The 20,433-nt window shown below is 37.1% G+C and overlaps 1 protein-coding gene across 1 annotated transcript in view; it reads right to left on the minus strand.

Annotated features, from left to right (window-relative positions):
- Window positions 1–14,589, minus strand: part of LOC132098887 (plexin-B2-like) — a 111,632-nt gene extending 97,043 nt beyond the window's left edge. The window contains exon 1 of the mRNA XM_059505154.1: window positions 14,202–14,589. The gene's annotated coding sequence lies outside the window, so the exon portion shown is untranslated. The remainder of the gene's footprint in view (window positions 1–14,201) is intronic.
- Between the last annotated feature and the right edge of the window lie 5,844 nt (window positions 14,590–20,433).

Raw genomic sequence — 20,433 nt, forward strand, 5'->3', positions numbered from 1 at the left:
GGCACTGCCTGATAAGAGCCCGTGTTCCAGAGGTCGTTCGAGCGCTTCAGCAACAGCCAGTCAGGAACAGGGAATGGCGCTGCAAAGCAAACATACTCACTATCTAGAGTTTTGTTATGCGATTTTAATGCATTCGCTAGCGATAGCATTGTTTCTGGCTTTGACGCTTGTTGTATCTTCCCGAGTAGCTATCAGTGGTTTATTTGACATCTGAGGGATGTCTTTCCTAAAGGCGGTTCAGGAGATAAAGGAGATTCTTTAGATCTTCTGGCCGTTATCCCAGGTCACAGTAGTCAAATCATCAAACCCCTATAATGTAAAAAAATTTAAGCAAAACCTGACTTGAGAACATTTGGGAATGTTTCTCCGTAAGGTACTTTCTATTACTTGGACTATGCAACCGACTAGGACTAGTTATGTATATTAAACTGAAGAATTTACAGTCAGCTCTGGTCTGCATGGCTCACTTTAAAGACAGCGTGCTGAGAAGAAAGAAAGGAAAGAGTGAGAGAGAGGAAAGAGGGAGTAGGGAAATATGGGACATTCCAACTAGTGAACATCGTCTAGCATCGTCTGTTTGTTTACTCTTAAATGTACTAGATTATAAACTGGACTAGTCTGAATGACCAACCTTTTTAGAACAATTTAAACGAAACAATACTTACTGCTGATTTGAAAAATATCAGTAAAACAATCCGGCCAAAGAATCTGAGATTTGAGTCATTATTCATCATAGATGTATCATAGATATTTGCTGTGCTTGTACGCCGATTATCTTCACAGAAAACCAAAATGGCCTGGATTTCATATTCAGAAAGCTAATTATAAACATGCTGACAATACAAATAACTTTCTTAAAAAGATTCTCTACAAAAAGTGGCCCGGCCATAGCAGTCAGAAAACTGGGAGGAGACAGTTTACCCCAGTGGCAGCTGTAGTTTCTCCTGTGGCAAAATTGAGAATCCAACACTCACGTGACATTGATAGTCACCGTTTGATGTTACTACATACTTGTGCAAAGTGTATTTCAGGCTTGATTCCTGATTTTGAGAATTCTCTGATTCTCCTATTTAAACATTATTTTGTCTCATACTGCCACTAATCAACTAGTTCATTCTTTGGATTAAAAATATCTAGGTAACTTGTTATTATTCAGATAGATAATTCTCTATAAAAGGCGGCGAGGTCATGACCTTAAGTCTCTTTATGACTCAAAAAGAGAAAACGAACCATAGAAGAAAACCGTGTACATTAACGCCTGATACAGTAAATAAAAACATGCCATTTCTTTAACCATGAAGTGTTATTTCTGTGTCTGAGCTACAATGGAAAGCGAGAGAGAGAGAGGACAAGAGAGAAAAGGGCAGCCAAAACTAGCTACAGTAAGTGTTTTTATAAGTGGCGTGAGGTACAGACCTTTGGAGAAAACACTGATAAAGAAAGAATGGGGAAACTAGAGAGAAAGACTATCGTAAGCTTTTTCTTAATGATCTGTAAGAAGCTAGTAGAAGGTCAGCACTATCAAGCTTTGTTTGTAAAAACTTAATTTTACACTTTTCAGCCAACAAAGTTGCTGTGTTTTTGCTGAATGAAGCAGCCGATCAGAATGTCGTCTTTGGGTGCGTGTGTAAAGGAAGAGATGAGTTCAGGCCTCCGAGAGCAGAACTGTGACATTTGGTTCTGTTTAATAGCTAGAGACTGATGTAGTGGGCCACTTTGATGAACACTGGGATGCTGTGAGGGAATTCTGGGAAAGCTACTGTGGTCAGAGCTGGAAGCAAGCGATGAGAATGAGAAAGGGAATGACAGAGAGCAAAAGAGTGGGGGGGAGGGGGGAGGCATCCAGCCAACCTCAGGCGGGCAGCGAGCCAGTGCACAGGAAATTAAGCTCATGAGCTGAAACAGAGACTCCGACCACACAAACATACACAGAACACATTCACGCAACAAAATTATGCTATGATCATTCATACACGAAATCAGTTAAATCTCCATTTTACGCATTTACTCATATTTCTCTCCCTTTCTCACATGGATATGTGGACACGCTCTACATTTTCTGTTCACTGTATCTCTGAAGCCGATGGAAAACAGACACTGTGTGACTGACTACTAAGAACTAATTTTCCCATCAGGCTCAACTAGCAAATGCCAGAGGAGATTCAGTGCTCAACAGGACAGAGATTGCATAAATGTATCACTACTAATATTATTCATAATTAGGGTTAGGGATTAGAACAAACCTCAAATTTATTATTAAACTTCAGCATGTCACCAATCCTGCACTGTTCGTGCCATGAACATGAATTGTACAATTATACAATATACAATCATGTGGTTTATTTAACTAACCATATCTGAAGACATGAATATCATATATTGTACAGGCAGCAATTCTTTTTCATAATCGACTAGGTTGTGTTTTTTGCAGTCTGAAGAACATAAAAATACTCAAAGTCTGATCCAAACTACATCCATATGTGGTTTATAATCCAATTAATATATGATCTTGTGGAAAGAGCCTCAGTCTAAATGGTCAGATTGGATTTCAGTTTTTTTTTTCCCTTGTCTGGGACGCAATACATATGTAACATCATACTAGAAAGGCCAGAGTTTTTGTATAAGTAAGTATCTTAGCAATATGATGATGCTTACATTATCACTATAGTAACAAACAAAAATATACCAAATATTAATTACACCGTCTTAACAGATTTCATCACTTGAAAAATAACCAAAAGGTCAACCTTTAGTCAATAGTGAATTTTACTGATAACGATAAATAGGCTGGACTGCACTGGTCAATAATTGATTAATCAGTAGAACGTTTTTAAAATGGAAACTGAATGAAAATAAATAGAACGCTCAAAGTAGAATACTGCTGAACTTTATTACAAAAATAATACGAATAATAATTAAAACAGGGTCACACGGCAACATGCTAAAAATCATTCAGGAGTATATGTTAGCAACTATATATTAGTTATCTTTTATATAGTTATAATGTATATATAAAATATTGATTTATGTATTTTTTTTATTGTATTGCTGTATTTTCTTTACAAAATATTTGTCTGAAAGCAAACTTTTATATATTTATATGTACAGTACTTTTTATGCTTTTTTATTTCTTATTTTTATTGTTATATTTTATTTTCAAAATCTTTAGTTGTTAATAGGTTACTTTGGTCATGCATAATCATCTCTGACCTGTGCATAACCACTCTGTGTATGCGCAGCATTGATGTGTCAAAATGATCACTGCAGCACATACTTATCACACACTCTTGGAAGTCCATAACTGTGCTAGGTCACTCCACGGGGAGCATGGATGATTTACTGACCATTAAATGCAACTGGAGGTCAATCAGTTAACATGTCGTTCACTTCCCAAGTTAGCAGCTCTCTGTCTCTTTCTCTCTCTTCCTGTCTTCCTTTAGAAATCAACAAAGTTTATAGACAATCATTTAAGAATCACAGAAGGGATGTGTAAAACAACATTTTCAGTATCGACTAGTTGATAGATTGTTTAAATGGCTAATCAGTCTTATAGAAGCCATGTTTATCATTCAGGTTTACCAGACCCTAATCAGACAGAAAACAGGTCATATGACAGGTCAGATATAACTGTGTCAGATCTTTCCAAAATTCCAGAACATCGGAAATGACACATTAAACTCAGGAATCTAAGTGGGAGTTTCCCTTCTGTCAGCATACAGTGATAGGATCATCTGTGACCATGACAACAAGACCTGCTGTGACTCCACCCCTTCAATACTTCATGATTTGACAGTTGATGTTTAACTGACCTTCGCCTCCAGCTGTTATTCATGTACCCTCCCTCCTACCCCCACATTCCCAAAGATAAACATGCAAGAATGCACATTTAACAAACACTAATCCCATAATTCCATGCCTGCAACATGCTTGCAGTTAATGGAATATCTCATAGTCAACAGAACAAATAAGGGCAAACTTATTAAATCTTTTCAATTGACATACATATCATAGCGTCTTCAGCCCCCGAAGCAGCCTGCCTCTGTAATTAATATTACTGATCCTGGGAAAAAAAGGGAAGAGGAACTATCCTACAGCTCAGGGCTATTGGCACAGCACAGCGGGACGAAATGTTAGCAGTATTTTAAAGATGATAATTAAAATTAAGGCTCAGTGTGAGAAAAATTTGACTGTTTGAGGATTAACAGTAGCACCGCTGATGCCTGTGGAGGAATTCAATCTCACTGTGTCAATGTAATCGAGGAGCAATTCACCTGTATATATCACAGACACAATAGGCCAACTAACAAGTCTTTTAAGCAGCTTTTCAGTTCAGTAGAAAGAAAACACATTGTGCATAAGAAATACGGCAGTGTCTTGTAAATATACCACAAATTGAAAGATCTTTTTTTTTTTATTATTATTATTATTATTATTATTATATAACACCATTAATAAATTCTGCAAATAAATTCTACAGATCGATAAATAGACAGACAGATTGAGAGTATCAAAGACATTGTTTCAAGAAGTTAACTCAAGAAAATAAATGTCACCTCATTATTATCAATTTATCATTTATATCTTAAAATGTCAACACTATTATCATGATTTTGTATAACTAGTATCTAACAAAGGGGTATTTGTAGAAATATCTGAATTACATTCTTAGAAGCACTTTGTAGGATTGCTACCTTGCCGTACAATATAAACTGTTACATTACGGAATTCATAATTAGTGTTGTTTAAAAGTACCGATACCATTTGGTACTGAAATTTTAAAAACATCCATTTCCCACTAAGATTTGAGCGCTGTTGAGCAGATTCAGATGGCGCTGATTGGTCATTGTTTCACATGCTCAACAGATACGTCTGTGATTGGCTTCAATGATCATCGCTTCATGCTCTTCACAGAGTGCTCATACAGAAACACACAAAGTGTTTGAAAGCTATGTATATCAGCGGATCCATCTATGTGCAGATACATTAGAGATCCGCTGATGGTGATGGCTCCATTTTTAACATTTCAGTACCGAATGGTATCGCGGTTGTGTGAGCACTCTGTGAAGAGCATGAAGCGATGAGAATCACAGACATATCTGTTGTGCACGTGGAAACAATGACCAATCAGCGCTTTTTAAGAATCTGCTCAACAGAGCTCAAATCTTAGTGGGAAATGGATGTTTTTAAAATTTCTTTTGACAACACTATCCATAATTATACATCGCAACACAATGATATAGCACAAATTTATCTGACAATTTTAAAAATGACTTCATAAAACTGGAAAAGCCGCCTGTTTTATAAAAAAAACTCCATGAATCAGTCAAATGTCAATTCACATGGGCCTCATTTTTGGCCAGAGCCTAAGACCGTGGGACGATTCCAAGTGTTTTTGTGTATTCAAAATTTAGACCTAAGGTACATGACTCAAAGGGATGCATTTATGTAAACCATGCATGCCATTTTCGCACGGCTGCGGCTCCTGCTGAGTTTCTGCACGGTTCATCCAGTCGCTGCGTTACACAAGTGCATTCATCATCCAAATCAGATGGAGCTAAAAAGGAGTCTTTGCTTTGAAGTTCTGCAAATGAGAAGCACTTGACTGACATCAGGGCAGAGCTGAATAGATGTCGCCACCTCTCTCTCACTCTCTCTGTCTCCTGGCAAGCAGCAAACAGAACATGTTCTTGTTTATTCAGGACCCTGAATAAAAAGCATGCTGAAGGGAGAACTCAGTTGGAGGGTCTTCAAAACAGCAATAGTTTCAATCTTGGAGGCCTCTTAAAACAGTTGGAACACAGTGCAAGTCTGTAAGGACAAGCACCTTGTTCAATAACTGCTCAGTCAATGGATTTTTGTTAGGATTGTGTAACATTGTAAAACCCGGGTCAAAGTCCTCATGTTTCGGGCTGAAAGAGATTTAGCATTCATAGAAGCGTAACCTGACCCTGAAGAGCTCGCTGATTGAATTCTGAATAAAAGAAGCTGGATGTTTTACTCCCGAACAAACAATAAACACTAATGGCAATCAAGATTACATTAGAAATGGTCTTTTGAGGTACAGATCATCGTGGCATGATGTTAAATACACTTTTTAGGGTAATAAAGGTGGTGAATAGATGAGTGAATGAAGCAATCAATCATCTCAGTGGCCAATTCAGTTCATTATGAATTTAGACATTAGCCATGGAGGAAGAGACTGCCAGACAGGACGACAAGTTGCAGGGTTTTTCGGGGGCTCCATATGTGTTGTGAGACAGCGTTGGAGATTGGGGGATGTGGCATCATGTGTGTGTGTGTGTGTGTGTGTCCAAGAGAATTACAGCTGTCATTCAGATGCAGGAGAAGAAAAGTGATCTCACCTCACACACTCTTTGACACCACCCACATGTTTGACCACACACACACACTTTTCCCAGTCTGACAGAAATGTACACACCTGCCAAAACAGCACACAACGACAGCTAATGGATCTGCGGTTGGCGACAGGTTCCTAAACAAACCGTTTAAAAGCTAAGAGGCTGTCTCGAGTGCACCCTGAAATGCACCAGAGACATTACTGTGGCAATTCACTCCATGGCTCTCGGCATGACGCTGATGCCAAGTTACCCATTAATACGATCAACTAAATTTAGACACACTGCCCATCCTCACGCACACTAAAGTCACACCCAAGGATATGACAAGCATGTTCAATAAAAAACGCAGAGCAGACATGCCTATTCACTGAGTCATTGTAAAGAGGATGCAAAGTCGAAGTACAGATCCAGTTTGTCAGAAACTTGCACAAACAAGTGTTAATGACTCTGACCTTTACACGAAGACCCAACATCATCAGTTTTTCCATTCAGAACTCTTTCTATTTTAAATATTCACTTTAAGATCAAGTTCCATGAGGAAATATCATAATTTCTGTAAGTCAATTAAAGTTCCTTAAAGACATCAGCTATATTTTATATCTTTAATAACATTTTATTTCATTCTTAAACAAGCACAGTGCATTCATTTATCTGCTAGGACAATTATTCAGCCAATACTTGGTCGAAATTGGTGCCAACTGGGCCAATTAACAAATTTACCAGTTTTTAAGCCTTGTCAATGAAAGATACAGAATTTCAGCGAGAGATATACACCACAATTAAAAATGTAGTCTATATCAATCATATTTTCTGATTTTGTTTTGATAACCAATAAATGGCAGATACAAAAAAAAAATCTATACTACATTGTCTAAATATATTAAGAACAAAACACCAAAAATTTCCAACAGCCTGGTAAATAAAAAAGCAATAACTAGACTTGCATTTACAAAAGCTAATCGTGTATTCAGGCATTTTCTTAGTATTTAAGATCACTCTTGTCATCATCTTACATAAAGTTCTAAATGTAATTAAATAAAAAAAAATGGTGGAAGTTAAATATCCATTATCAACTGATTTATATACAAAAGACCAATACTGCTAAAATAAAATAAATCTGAATTTTTTCTGAATTGTGAAAATCTGTGAATAATCGGTATGGCACCAACATTTTCTAGCCAAAATTGCCACAGTACTGTATTAGCATTACATCAGCTACCCTGCTCTCTAGGTATCAGCTTATGAAAAAAACATATTGATCGAGCACTAACTCTCTCAGAAAAAGAAGGTCTATGCCTTCTCAGTATGGAACCTGTGTGGTTATCTATACTCAAATCAATGACTGCTGAAGCATGTGACTGAATATAAACATTTAGGAGAAGCACAGGCACAAATTCCCATGATCCTACAACTCTCATGATGAGCATTAATGCACCAGGCATTCCAGGCCAACAGCTTAAACGGAAGTCTGAAATAAACATCCTTTGTCCCCTGATAACGCACATGAAGGGTGATGCGACCAAATGAATCTGCCTGCTTCAACCCCAGAAGACATGAGCTCTAGGACACCACAACATGCCCTGGCATGTTTCCAGCTCATACTTCCTCTCAATCTCACTCCCAGTAAATAACTATGATGTCTAAACGCCACATTCTGAGTTAAATAAAGCTGACTGGGAGGGGGGGCGAGGTTGTATCAGGCATCTGCCTTTGTGCAGCTTTTATTCTCAGCACAATCTACCAGTGAAGATCTATAAGCATGACATATGCCTAAATTAGCACCCATAGAAATCCATTAGCGTCACCGTATATGAGGATTCAGAGCAGCTAAAGTACTTTTATCAGACTGACAAGATGCTTCAATTGCAACAGCTGACAGGGAAGGGCAACCTGCAGAAGGCTGTTCTGGGGCATTCAGGTCTACAAAGGTTGTTTGACCTTAAAGGGACATCAGCCTTAATGAGAGTTCATGAATGAAACAGTTTACAAAACCAACCTGAATGATCTGTTCATGAATCAAACTGATCTGTTCCACTCACTGACTCAATGATCCAGTCACAGTGGTTAAATTTAAAATATATCGAGATATTTTTTAAACACGATATGAATTTTGACATATCGTATTTATCGATATATTGTTTATATTTAATTCTGATTCCACCACTTTGCTTGTTTGTCTTCTCTGTGCTGTGCTCTCCCCCACCTCCTTGATTTTGTTCCCCCTCCCTTTGTTTGCGTGTTGTCTCAGTGGTCCTCCACCAGCCCAGAGACTACAGAACAAGTATATAAAAAAAGGACAACAGGCTCCATTATATGGAGATACTTCGGATTTAAGGCGTCGGACGAACAGCAGGCAGATGTCTACTGTAGGGCCCTATGATTTCCGCGATGCAGAAAATGCGAACGGAATCGCGGAATCCAGTCATAAAAATGTAATTTATAGTTTAATGTGGAATGTCATGGAATTTGTCAAATTTTGAATGAATTAATCAAAAGTAGGTCACATCAAATCGCGATATGGACTAATATCTGTAAATATTAAACCGGAAATGTCTATTTAAATATGAATCCTGCATTTTCCGCGTGTCTGTGTTAATGAATGGCGCAGAAGCGCGTCTTCGTTTATTTCACACACGGAAGCGCGCGTGACGCTCGCGGTCATTTCAGTGTATTTCCTCTCACTAAATAAAGACGTGAACACATGAGGAACATCTCCAGAACTGCACTGAGAGTCACTTCATGAGCATCTGACCGTTTGATTTGAGTAAAACTAGCGTCATATATCACATCATAGACTGTAGTATCCCATACACAGAACTGTAAAGGTAAACCCGTCAAAATAAAAGTATTAGCCAGAAATCTACAGTCGTGGCCAAAAGTTGAGAATTACATAAATATTGGAAATTGGAAAAGTTGCTGCTTAAGTTTTTATAATAGCAATTTGCATATACTCCAGAATGTTATGAAGAGTGATCAAATGAATTGCATAGTCCTTCTTTGACATGAAAATTAACTTAATCCCAAAAAAACCTTTCCACTGCATTTCATTGCTGTCATTAAAGGACCTGCTGAGATCATTTCAGTAATCGTCTTGTTAACTCAGGTGAGACTGTTGACGAGCACAAGGCTGGAGATCATTATGTCAGGCTGATTGGGTTAGAATGGCAGACTTGACATGTTAAAAGGAGGGTGATGCTTGAAATCATTGTTCTTCCATTGTTAACCATGGTGACCAGCAAAGAAACGCGTGCAGCCATCATTGCATTGCATAAAAATGGCTTCACAGGCAAGGATATTGTGGCTACTAAGATTGCACCTAAATCAACAATTTATAGGATCATCAAGAACTTCAAGGAAAGAGGTTCAATTCTTGTAAAGAAGGCTTCAGGGCATCCAAGAAAGTCCAGCAAGTGCCAGGATCGTCTCCTAAAGAGGATTCATCTGCGGGATCGGAGTGCCACCAGTGCAGAGCTTGCTCAGGAATGGCAGCAGGCAGGTGTGAGCGCATCTGCACGCACAGTGAGGCGAAGACTTTTGGAAGATGGCCTGGTGTCAAGAAGGGCAGCAAAGAAGCCACTTCTCTCCAAAAAAAAACATCAGGGACAGCTTGATCTTCTGCAGAAAGTATAGTGAATGGACTGCTGAGGACTGGGGCAAAGTCATATTCTCCGATGAAGCCCCTTTCCGATTGTTTGGGGCATCTGGAAAAAGGCTTGTCCAGAGAGGAAAAGGTGAGCGCTACCATCAGTCCTGTGTCATGCCAACAGTAAAGCATCCTGACACCATTCATGTGTGGGGTTGCTTCTCATCCAAGGGAGTGGGCTCACTCACAATTCTGCCCAAAAACACAGCCATGAATAAAGAATGGTACCAAAACACCCTCCAACAGCAACTTCTTCCAACAACAGTTTGGTGAAGAACAATGCATTTTCCAGCACGATGGAGCACCGTGCCATAAGGCAAAAGTGACAACAACCCACTAATTCTGACAAACTCCAAGAAGTTATTATGAAAGAATGGGTTGCTATCAGTCAGGATTTGGCCCAGAAGTTGATTGAGAGCATGCCCAGTCGAATTGCGGAGGTCCTGAAAAAGAAGGGCCAACACTGCAAATACTGACTTTGCATAAATGTCATGTAATTGTCGATAAAAGCCTTTGAAACGTATGAAGTGCTTGTAATTATATTTCAGTACATCACAGAAACAACTGAAACAAAGATCTAAAAGCAGTTTAGCAGCAAACTTTTTGAAAACTAATATTTATGTAATTCTCAAAACTTTTGGCCACGACTGTACATAGCCGCCTACTACTACTACTACTACTACTACTACTACTACTACTACTACTATTAAAATGAAACGAACATAATTTAAGGAATAATCACACAGCATTACTTCCATGTTTTATTTTTAATAGTAAATCCCCTTTGTTTACCAAAAAATAAAGTTTGCTTGATTTTCTATAATTAAAAGATAAATTAAATGAATGTTTTATGCCTTCATTTGATAACCAGAAAAATGTAAATACACAGAATTTCAGAGGGGAAAAAACATTTCACATAAGGCTATTTTAAGAAAATATGTTTTATGCATTTAAATAATTACACATGCTAAAACACACAATATGGTAACAATAAAACATATGGTGAAGAAAAAAATAAAACATTTCATAGGGCCCTAAACATGTAATATTTGGCATATTTGTTTTTGCAGTAGTTTTGGGGGGTTATTTTTCCTGTAAAGATATCGAGATATATATTGTATATCGAGATATAGCAAAATATATCGAGATATATTTTTTGCTCCATATCGCCCAGCCCTAATTGGGATGGTTTAACTCCAAAATTACCATAAAGCACAAAACAAGTATCAAAAAGGTAGTTTATGACTTCTGCAATATATTGCATGTCTTCTGAAGACATTCAATAACTTTACATTAGCCTTTGAATGAATTGTTGATCCATTTCATAAACCATCCTTAATGATTTGTTGAACTGATTCCAAATCTTTTGTATGGCTTCAGAATATTAAAATAGAAGTCATACGGACCACTTTTATGTAACATTAATGATGCTTTTGCAACCTTAAATCCTTCTTTGTAAGTATATGAAAAAGAGCAACCACTGCATTCTTCCAATTTTACTAATGTTCCACAGATGTATCTCATATGAGTTTAAAATATGAGGTTGATTAAAATCAATTAGCATTTTTAGGTGAACCTTCCCTTTAAGATAAAAGTGCTGTTCTGAGATCTGTTTATGCATGACTAAGCATATTTTATATTATTCAAAAATTGTGCCCACAGCACAAATAGAAAATGTATAATTAGACTAAAATAATTATGAGCAATAGTAAAAGTACCTTAAAATATATGTATTCAGTATTCAAATAAAATTCTACTCCTGCACCTAGAGTGTTCTTAAGAATCATAATTCAGAATGACAGAAAGAAAAGTCATTGTGATTAGCTCATAACTGAGTGGGCTGCTCAGGAACTGAGAATAACTGAGTGAACATCCAGACCACAGATGTACTTATCTAATTGGCCCAGCCGAGATGTGTGAACAAGGACAACGAAACCACTGTATGCGCTTTCAGCAGAAAACACACCACGTCAGCTATCTTTAACACCAATTATTCAGCACTATCACTCTTATAACAATCAACACTGATATCACAGACCAAAGGACCCGTTGAGCCACAAATCAGTGACTCAAAGCAGGCAGATGAGGGTTTCACATGATTATCATGATTCTTTAATCAAGTCAGCTACATGTTCGGGCGACATGAACAAACAAACACACAAAGTCCTCAGGAAGTGAATGAATGAGGGCACTATGTACTGGATGTGTTTTCCTCAAAAAGAAACAAATAAACAGTCATTGCTCATACGAAATGAAGAATGAAGGAAGAAAGAGGGGTAAAAAGAGTTTACTCTCTCTCTCTCCATGCTCTCTGTTTTTGACCATTGATCTTTGACCTTGAGGAGGCCAGATAACTTCCTGCTATGAATTGCTCAAGCAACAGGAATTTTCTCATACAGAAGAACCAAAACAAAGTTTTGTGACTGTTTATGTATATTCAGTAACTATAAAACAACTTATTTAAATAATAATTAGGGAAAATTACGTTTCCAGTTTTCACCAAGCAGCCACTCACATATCAGGCAACAAATGTTAATAATGTCCATTAAAGGAGCAAATATTCTACTAATTACATTATATTTGGTTAGAAGAGCTTAAGCACATATAATTGAAATATTATAGATTGTATTTGTGCAAAAAGTAAAAAAAAAAAAAAGAGATTTTGCGAAGTAATACATAAAACAATTATTGAAGAAAATTCAAACTATAACAAAAGAACAAAAGAATTGTCCACACACTGATATAACTGCTCCATAAGACATATTTATTGCAATGTTTCGACCATTTGGTTTTCGTCAGGCTCAAATTAGTTTGCGAACAATATGTTTGTTCAATGTATTGCTTGCTATTTCTTTGTAATGAATTGCTAAATTTACTAGCAATATCTGAGATAAAACTGTTTCTACACCATTTTCTTTCTTTCTTTTTTTTTGCTGTTTGTCGTCAAAATCCATCTGGAATAACCCTCCAGGTGAGCTTTCAAGCTGCCGCTGAGCATCACTGTCAATGTAAACTCGGACTTGAACTATCAAGTAAAAGGTTCGCCATTTCAGGAAAGCCTAAAAAGGATGCCTTTAAATCATATACAAAGTGATCAGTCGTGTAACACTGCCATCAATGAACTTCACTACAATGCAAACAGCAACGCAGCCCCCCCAATTACAGAGCAGAGGGAAATTTGATTACCTCATTATAGTTGATTTTATCACACCAGCTTGTACAATATGAGAGCCGGGTGTAATTGGGAGAAGAAACAAGCCAGGAGAAAATGAAATGAAGGTAAGTGAAACTCATCAGACGATGACAACAGGAACAGAGATACTGTAGCTCTGCTCAAATGTTTCATGGCCAATCAAACACAACATGTATTACTAAATATACCATCATTAAACCTTGTTTTACATCACGAAAGAGCATCTTAGATGGGATAGTGCTGCACTTTTAGGACAGCATATGTCAACCATCAGCACAGTGTTAAGAGGAACAAACATCCGGCTAAAGCAAACAAAATGAACAACTACAGACTGAGTTTTCAGCAACATGCTAACATGTCATGTGTAAACCCGAAAAGCTTGTTTCTTCCAAGACCTTGGAGGACTTAAGACAAATATGGTATGTGCTGAATAAAACGAATAGAGCACAATGTGGCATTTACAAATGTCATATCATGGTACTAGGGAACTTTTTTTTCACATATAGCCTAGTCATGTATTTGGATATGTACCATAGTACTATTGTTTTGGACACAGTACAATGGTAATCTTGGAAATCCCATGGAATACCATGAAAACACCATAAAGTATGTCAGTAGGCCTACTGGTACTTTTTTTTATGAGACATTTATTGACGTCGCATATCTCTACACATTCTTACGACCCCCTCGCGTGATTAATCGCTTATTTACATATTTTACCCATCAACGGAAAGCTGAAACAATACGTTACAAAACTCGCATGCCAAAATACTCGATGTTTTTGTTGTGTTACAAAGCTTCGAAAGCGGTGCCTGCGAATCCACTTAAATGTACTGCTTCAGCATGATTTAATTTGAAAGAATGTCACAAATGTAGCGGTAACAGTAAAAGTCTGTAGGAGAAACGCGCGAGACCCGAGAGAATCAAGCGATTAGATTGTTTTAAACGTTTACAAACATGTGGGGGCCAATAAATGAAACAAATAGAAAGTTGAACGCTCACTCACCTTTCTGAGAAACGACTCGCGATGGCAGATCCTGATTTCTGTTCGGAAACTGCCAGAGGACGATCGCGATGAAAGCTTTACATTATTCGTCTTCCAAGTGGATCGGTGAAGGTTGTAGGGGAAGGAGTATTCCTTGGGGAAAGCCAGGGAGGCAAGTACACTTTCTTAAGAGAGATCCGAAGAAGTAAGTGGTCGATGTTGGCAAACTAGCGTCGAAAACAATTCCAGGGCTTTTCCACGCCCTGTAGGCTGAGCTTCAGATACGCCGCCAGGTGCGCGTGAAGTATAAGTGCTCGCGGGTACCTGTGTGAGTTGAGCTCTGAAGGAAACCCTGTGAGTAAAATTTCCCACAGCTGATGTATGAAGGCACAGGATTCATCTGGAGTGAACCTGCCCGATTGACCAGAGGAAGCACTCTCTCTCTCTCTCTCTCTCTCTCTCTCTCTCTCTCTCTCTCTCTCTCTCACACACACACACACACACACACACACACTTTCAATTACAATATTTCATATGCATTTTTTAAATGAAGTGACATAATAAAATAAAATAAATACAACATAATAAAATACAATGGATCAAAATTTCAAGTCCATGCCATGCAGTGTTGCCAAAGCATCAATACACCAAATGTTACATAACAAAATAAAGCAAAGTTAATCAATCAATAAATGTTCAGGAATCATCTTCAAGGCTTCAATACAATGACATTAAAAACAAATCATTAAATTAAATTAAACCAAGAAGCTGCAAGTGTTTTTTATGAAATAATAATTGCAATAATAAAAACAGATCAAATGTATTTGTATTTCGTGGTATACATTGTTGGCAAAGCATACACATGCACAAAAACAGTTGAATGGTAAAATAAAATATGTTACCAGAGTTGCTAGTTTTAGAAAAGTTAATACATTTGCATTATATACAGTAACATTAAAAATGCATTCAAACTGTTTCTAACATTGTCACAGTATACTTGAAATAACTGTATGGATACTGTATGGATAAAAATCTGTTTCTGCTTTTTATCTCTGATGGTGACTAGACGTTCTTCCTGATTATATTTTGTGCTTAGACCCTGTAGAAGATCCATCCTGCCTGTTTCAGTCTTCAAAATTGTTCAAAAAAGCATTTTCCAGAGTTGAATTAGGAATCAGAAAGAGTTATTTGCTCCAACCCTCCTTCAGACACCCTTAAGGCCTCCCACAGCCCCCCAGCTGTGAAGCCTGAGCTGGAATAAAAAAGAATTATCTTTTCCTCTCCCATTTACGGTAAATCTGAGATTTGAGGTAATCTGGCTCATGCTGTGACTGAGATTAAGGCCAAACCAGTTGTAAATCATAATCAAAGGACAGAAATTGAGGATGGATGCAGAAAATTGTGTTGTGACAACATATTTAAGCCCACCTCTTTCATTTCAGTCCAATGTTTTTGATCCTGAATGCTTAAGGCTGTTGTTTTGAAGATTAATGTTTGGCTGAGTAGGAGAATTTAAATTAATAAAGCTTTACAATAACAGATTGACAAGCAATATTTGCCAAAAATAAATTAATATATAAATTAATTAAAAAATATAATAAAACAGTTGTTAATAAAATATATTCAATATATAATACATTAATATAGTTATTTAAAAATATATATTGTGTGAAATTCCAAATAAAATTATAATGATATAAATAAATATAAAAACATACTTGTTGAATCAAATTCAAGGTATATATTGACAAGTTTGGCAATACTGGCAAAGCATCAATACACAAAAACAGTGACAAAATATTAATAATAATATTTATAATAATAAAGTGGTGGTAGTTTTGAGAATAAAAATAATAATTGCAATATACAAGAAAAAATAAAATGCAAAAGAGAAAATAAATCTTATTGCATACAATAATGCTAAAAGCTTAAACAGTACCAAAAAATGTAAAAAATAAATAAATAAAATGAATACATGTTTGCATAAATTGACTGACTCAGGAATATTTCACCATCTAATTTTTTTTATTCTGGACGGATTATAACTATTTAACAAACCGACCTTCATAAACCCACTAAATTCTACTGTCATCCACAGGTAGTCGAGGTCTTTGAAGTAAGCAAGCTGTTTTTGTGGCTTTGCCTTCAGAGGACAGTCTGGGTAACATGAGTGACATCATTAATGCAGTGTCTCTTTAAAATGTTGTTTTGGACCCCAGTGTATTATTGCAGCCAAAGTGCACTTGCACGTGTGTGTATGTTGTAGTTGGACTGAGTGTCAAAGCTGAATGATTTGAATAATTCATGACTATGGAAATTAGTCTTTCTAAAGGAAAAGAGTGCGGTCTTTGCCCCGAGGCCTGTAGGGAGAGAGATGCTTTGCTTTTTCATTTATTCTCTCTCTCTTCCTGCCTCCTTCATTCTCTTTCAACCCTCCTCAGATGCCTTTCTCAAATATTTTAGTGTAATATGCAGTGAACAGTTGCGCAAAACACAATAAATATAACAGGAGCAGTGATGGAAAGAGAAAGAAAATCAGAGAAAGAATTTGAATAATGATAGCTGTCAGGGGGAATGAGATGGCATTGTGCCCAAGTGTGGAACACAGAGCAGGCTGTCATCTGCAACCATTGTGCTATTTTCTCTCAAATAGTCCTTCTATTGCTCGGAGTGGATCTGTCACACCTCTTTTACCAAATGCTAAGAAACAGATGACTGAATCATCTGAAAAATAAAAAAATATGAGACAGCAGAGACAGAGCAGGTAATTTTATACTTCACTGGCCATGTTTTGAGCGACTGTGATGTGAAGGATATTGATTGTGGCTCACATGTAGTTTCATCAGTTTCATCAGCTTCCAGCGACGATTCAATTATTTTAAATATATTTTGAGCTACATGTTGACTCATAATAAATTAAGTCACTGACAAAAAGAAAGAAAAAGAAAACAATCTAAAAAAAAAACTTTCGTAACACATTCTTGTGGCGCCCCCTACTGCTTGAAATCACATATCAACTCAAATATATATAACCCCATGGGGACTTTTGAGCTGTGCACCCCCCACGAGACCACCACACCCCGAAAACTCATAAAGTACCGTTTAGCGTCAGTAATATTCTCACCGAGTCCGTGTTCTGTTCAACAAGAAACAGACGTTTTTTGCATTCGTCCGTGAGCAGCTGAATCTGGCAGCAAAGACAGATAAGCAGAAACAGCTACGTAGTCAGTTGGCAGAGAAAGACAATAGTTGCAAGACTGCAAACAGAAGGAGTCTTGAGACGGGGGGATAAACATGAACAAAAGTGAGCGAGACCGAGAAACAAAGGTGATATTTTTAATCTTGTGCAATTATTATATTTGCTTCCTGTTGCACCGACCCAAGTTGGTCAGGTGGCTGTCATTATGAGTTATTGCATGGACCGCAATATAATCAAAGAGATGTGTAGCCTATACGTGGGTGTGTGTAAATGAGGAAGTAGTCCATGCGCGTGCATGTTTTAGTCTGTATAAATTGCATAATTCCCTATTACTTAGCGTCTGGAGATGTTGGTTTAGCTCGGTGGATGGTATCCGGTATTCCCTGCAGTGCCAGTTTGGTGCAGTGCCACTAATGAGCCATCTGGTGCTCTCACCATCAAATCCCACAAGTCCTGGGACCATCACCCAGAATTCTGCACCCCTGCGCTCAGCCAAATGATGAGGCCGCTGTACGGAACAAAATCAGGATGAAGGGCAAAGTTTGCTCAATTCAAAAGTACAATAATAAGTTGTTTTTTAAAATCAGATTTTAATTAGTTTATATTTAGAGATATGTAAAAAAGTCATACTATAGATCTATCTATCTATCTATCTAGCCGTGAAATACCCAGTTCTCATCATCAACCTGATTACAAGTGATCAGAGATGTGAGAAAGCTAATGAAGCCACTAAAGAGGACGGAGAGACGCTCTTTGAAGGAAGACACTTTGCCAGAATGCCCAATGCAGTTGATCAGATTCCCAGATTATTCCCAATGCAAACAATGTAAATGTTCTCAACATGATCAAAGGACAATTATTTAAATAATTACTCTGCAGTTCTTTGAAGAGCCACATCCATTCTTGCCTTTCAATAATCCTGCTTTGATTGATTAATTGCCTGGGGTGTTACTTACACACACACATAAAAGGAAGCTCTTTGTTGGTTGTAATGATTAAAACCTGATTCTATAATCTGTTAAATCCGATCCATTCATTTTTGTGATTTTACGGCTGGTTGGTATCAAATAATAGGCTTCACAGAGCAGAAAATGCAATAGGAAGTTCTGAAATTGTAATTAGGGCAACACTCTTTCAGATAACCTTCAGAAGTTGAAAATAACACATTTATTATTTTACATAATGGGGTTATGCTACTGTCCCCAGAATAACAAATTGTATTGGCTATGAAACGCTAAATAACCAGCTAAAAGAAAAATTGGTTTTTGTGTGGAATTGTGCACAAATAATTGCACTTTTGGAAGCAGACTTTTTGTCTCATTGCTATAATAAGAGACCTATCACTCTATAGCAGAGCTTGAGTGCCAAGCAAGGCTTTTTAAGAAGAGTTTGGAATTAGTGTTGTAAAAATAAAATCAGTTCAAGGTATTCAATTCAGTCCCTCAAAAATCATGTTCAATAATTGAAATATTGCTTAAATAAAATAAAATATAATAAAATAAAATAGAAATATTAAACATGAAATATATTGTTTGCATCTTAAGTGTACTTTGAGTGTCAAACCACTAGGTGACAGCATATTGTGCTTTTAAAATGTCACAAATGCTAATAAAAGTACCACAGAGATCCATAACCATTAATGTCATTCTGTAAGACTTTCAACTGAAATCTTAAACAATTAGCTAATTCCACAATCCAAGCCACTCAACTAAATACTCAAGCCTAATTATATCAAGCCAAACCATTTTGGTGTCCAATAAAGAGACATGGAGCAGCTGCTAATTTAGGTTCACCTACCAGGGGCCTGTACCATGAAGCTGGATTAGCTGGCTAGCCAGGTAAGTTTCAGGTTAGTTTGCACCAATCCTGGGTTTTAGGTACCATGTAAGTGGCTTGGCTTTTAGCAACGATCATTGTCATTAGTAATTTACACTCCACGGCTAACCTGCTCCAGGGCAGGTTATGTTCTGAGTTCGAGATCTCAAACTGAAGTTGGACCAATCAGATGTGAGAAAAGTGAAATTCTTAAACTGGAAGATGTGTTTTGCAACATGAAAGGGGGCCTGCACCATGATGGAAGCTGAACAAATTCAGAATTACAGGATTAGTTTTGAGTTGACAAAACCAAACCTCTCCAATCCGGCTTTGTTGGTACCATGATGCTGATCATCAATTTTCTTTGTCAATTTAGGATTTAATCCTGAGTTTGTGGAGCGCCTGCACATGAATGTGTGACATCAGTGGCGAACAGCCAATCACGAGCCTTGCAACACAAAGCAAGTTTGATTTACTTCTCCCTAGTGACCCAGTGAGATTCAAAACTAAAGGTTAAAGGTTTTGCTAAAGGTTAAGAGATTGAAGAATGTGACAAATTTAAACGTCATATGAAAAATAAAGGAGGACAAATAAATGATCTTGCTCTATCAGTGCAGTGACAAGTGAAACTTGTTAAGTTAGTTTTAGATTTGAAAATACATAGTGAACATGTAAGGTCAGATTTTATTTTATTTTTAAATAGTGCAATCTATTGATACTACAGCTCATTTATATTACATGATCTGTATACATTAATATTTATTTAAAATAAACATTTTATAATAACTGTTAATCAAAAATTGCTTGTGTGTAATAGATAAATAATAATAATAATATTAATCATAATAATTATATAAATCATAAAATGACTTTTCTTTCCCTTTTTTTGGCATTAGTGACCTTTAATTTGGAGCAAGATAAACTGGGGGAGTGACTTTGTGTCAGACATGTGTCACTTTTCTCACATCTGATTGGTCCAACTTCAGTTTGAGATCTCTAACTCAGAACATAACCTGCCCAGGAGCAGGTTAGCCGTGGAGTGTAAGTTACTAATGGCAATGAACGTTGCTAAAAGCCAAGCCACTTACATGGTACCTAAAACCCAGGATTGGTGCAAACTAACCTGAAACTTACCTGGCTAGCGGGCTAAACCGGCTTCATGGTACAGGCCCCTGGTTTCTAGCTGGTTTAAACTAATCACATTAGCTAGTCCAAGTAATTTATTAGTTGTTTAAAGCT

This window comes from Carassius carassius, chromosome 22 (genome assembly GCF_963082965.1).
Source record: "Carassius carassius chromosome 22, fCarCar2.1, whole genome shotgun sequence".
In the NCBI taxonomy this organism is placed as follows: domain Eukaryota; kingdom Metazoa; phylum Chordata; class Actinopteri; order Cypriniformes; family Cyprinidae; genus Carassius; species Carassius carassius.